Source organism: Capsicum annuum, chromosome 6 (genome assembly GCF_002878395.1).
Source record: "Capsicum annuum cultivar UCD-10X-F1 chromosome 6, UCD10Xv1.1, whole genome shotgun sequence".
NCBI lineage: Eukaryota > Viridiplantae > Streptophyta > Magnoliopsida > Solanales > Solanaceae > Capsicum > Capsicum annuum.
The window spans coordinates 13710970-13714776 of record NC_061116.1 but is presented as its reverse complement, the minus strand read 5'-3'; positions in this window follow the sequence as shown (position 1 = coordinate 13714776).

The following is a 3807-nucleotide window of genomic DNA, read 5'->3' as shown; positions in this document are numbered from 1 at the left end:
AGTTGACCCCTAAGAGCTGTAGTACTACCTCTCCATTTAAGGACGGTTCATTTTGGAATTGAAAATGAACTATTATGTTTCTGCAATCAACTAAAGCATAGCATGAGCGAATCTAATCCATGCCTAGAATGATGTCAAAATCCATCATCTCTAACTCCACTAGATCAACTGAAGTGACTTCCTGAGATATTATGTAACGCCTTGAAAATCTGTCCCAAGATGTCACACGGTGCTTAAGACCACAAGTGATCCCAAGCTAACCCTACTACTAGTATAACTCATTAGAAACTGAATAAATATGTATAAAATAACTGAGCTTATTATGCACAAACATAAAAATGATGGAATTTTGAAATACAATATTAATACAACTTTTATATTCTGATAAAGTCTGAAAAGAGGGACTGAATTTACATAACTAACTCTAACTAATATCTATAAAGCCTCTACTATACTGACTATAGATAGCTAGGATGCGAACACAAATATCACTAGTAAATACATAAGAGTAAGAAAGTAAAGTACATAAATAACATCTAACTAAAGTCCCCATAGTAGAAGGACTAGTCATTTGCTGGCTGAAATTTGCAAGCTGTCTGAATATGGTATGCATGCTATAACTCATACCTACATTATGAGACAATGTAGCATATAGACATATATGTGGATCAATACTTTGAGGATGTACTAAGTATATGAGGTGAAATACATAAGTTAAACATTATCTCATCATCATAATTTATAAAATAATGCATGATAAATGTAAATGACTCACATAAGCTAGAATATCTGAAATACTGAAATATGTAGCAATAAGAAGCAAAACATACTTTATACATCTTGTGAGGCATAACATTTATTTCTAAAAATTATACTTGTATTCTCCCTTTAAATCATTATGTCTAAGTGTAGAAGGAATCACTACTAAATTTGAAATCTAAAATCTGTAGTTATTATCTTTTCTGTAAGGTATAATCTGAGTAAAATTTGTGAGCCTTTACACTTAGTTTTCTAAAAGCTTTTTCTATTAATCTTTTTTTGAAAGTCTTTACTATTAGGGAGAAATACTTTACCTGAAGCTTATCTGTAAGGGAGGTTCTTCTAACCGACATAAACCATGTGAGCATTCATGGAGTCCAACGTCTTTGTCCCCTTGAGGAAGAACATCCTCACATTGGGGAGAGGAGTCATACTTTTACCAGGGAGTATAACCTATCTGAGTGATGACATATCTGTCATCTACATAGAAGTGGGAATAATCTAAATCCTATGTTGGCATATAGTTCAGGGGTATGAAACCTTAGTAACGTACCCATCTCGGTAATAAATACTACTCCCGAAACAAGATCTATATGCTCATTCTAATGAAAATCCACTTTTAAAATAGTCTAATGGTTTGTAATGAAAACCAACTGTAATTCTGTAAAGCTAAATCTGTAATCTGAATCTGTAAAGTGGATTTCATATCTATTCTTAGATCGAAAGGTCAAATCTTTATTAATAATCTTATCATAGGCTGCTCATAGCATAAAAAATCTCGAAATAGCATTCTTTAATAAGGGCTTAATGACGTATGCATCAATCTCATGTTAAAACATCTTAAAATTCAAGCTTGATAATATGTATACATATATAATTCATCATAAAATCAGGAAATTACTTCAATATGCATAAAATATGAATATAATCATGTAATGCCACTTCTAAATCGATGAAAATCTCATAAGCTTGTAAATAACAACAATGGGTTAAACCCTAACTACAATTTCATAGGAAATCACATAAAATTAAATAACTTTTGTAATTAAAAAAAGTTTTGGGGCACAAGGATGAAAGAAGTATCTTTGTTCATAACCCCACATACCTTGGATGATGAACTAGATGAACAAGCTTGCTTTTGAGATTCTATTTGTGCTCTTGAATGATAATTCTTGGTATTCTTGAATTAGGAACTTTGAATCTTGAACTGATTTGGGAAAATAAATGTGGAATCTTAGGGATTCTTCAAGTTGAATATTGAAGATTAGGGTTTTGGTTGAGAAAAATTTTGATGAATATAAGCATAAAATACTTGTAATATTCTTAAACCTTGTGTTTGGATGGATTTGGGGGCTTGGAAATTGCACAAAATTCCTCCTTTTAGCATTTAAAAAAAACTGGAAAAAGCAGTAAAAATCCCAATTTCGCTAGCCACCGCGATGCGCCATAATCGCAGTGGCTCAAGGGAAAAGGACGAGTGGGAACTAGGGTTTCTCTGCGATACGGAGCAATCGTGGTGCCCTATAATTTTTATACCATTTTAGCCATTGGTACGACACTCCACTATCTCATTGGGCTACTGGATTTGGATAATTGAAAAAATGGACCACTCCGCAATGCGCCAATATCGTGGAGGCCCACTGGTATTGACAAATGCTATTTTTACCTTCTCCGCGACGCGCGGAGAGTCCAAGTGGCACACTATCAACTTAAAAACATCATAACACCTTCACCATGTGTTGGAATTGGGTGAATTTGGTATCAATGGAAAGCTTATTCGATTTCCCATAAAATGGCGTGGAGGTCCACTAGAAATTCATTAATGCAAAACACACCTATCCTCTTAGATACCAACAAGATATTCAAGACAATTTTCATAACCACACATGCACTTTGAAATCTTGAAAATACCATTTAAAATAAAAGGTGTTCGTATTTAAAGCAAATTCTTGACATTCAAGGGACGAATTTAAGCTAGAAAGAGTACGGGGTGTTACAATATCTCCCATTTGGGAATTCGTCCTCGAATGTGGCTAATTAGGCTTGAATTATCGTGGAATATGAGGCTATAAGCTATCATGCACAACTGAAATATAATGTATGACTGAATCCCAACATAGGGGCTACTGAACTGATCTGTGAGTACATGAACTTTCGTGAAAATAGTTATATGTATGAGATCGAAACGAAAGAGTTAAATTATGGGTAACAATTTCTTTAGGCTTGATCTGATTTCGTAAGAAAAAGGATAAGATGTTAATGACATGAAAACTCAAGGTATTACAACATCTCCCCCTTGGAATTGTTCATCCCTGAATGATACTGATTTGGTTGAAATCCTAGGAAAAGACTGAGATGATACAAAGGATACGAGCTGAATCAAACTTAATACTCACACCAAATTGGAGTATTTCTTCAACACTTTTATAAGAAATTTCTAATGCTATTAGGGAGTAAAGAACTTTAGGCTTGATCTGAACAAGACCTCTGAATAAGAAATCACAATATTGATACATCTCTATGGCGTGTAGCATAGACCCAAAAATCATAAGCTAGGATAGAATTAATAGGCCTTAAACAATGCAACTTCTTACTTTCAAGCTTAGAAACACTTCTCAAACACTCCCTCAACTATATGATTCCCCTCAAATACCATACTTACTTAATTCAACTTATAATTCTTACATGAACATTGATAAATTAGACTATTAAAGTCTAACCGAACTAGATCCTCTCATCGCAGTCAAGCCTAACTCAAAGTCATAGGGTACTGCACATAACACCATACACTAGAATTTTCACGGCTATGTGTTCGCTATAGGCTTTTATGGCCGTAATAGCTTTGCCAGATGTGGAGGGAGAATCGAAGCTGAGAAAGGAGCTAGGCTCTGGTTCTCGGAGATGATCATTTGGGATGATTGGAAAGGCTTTAGGTGATTCTGGTGGAGAAACCTTTTCGGGGAGAGGTATATTTTTAGGACTTGATCTGTAAGAACGTTATGTTCTACTTGGTCAAGTCGGATTTTGAGATTCTTGATCTCTCCTTTT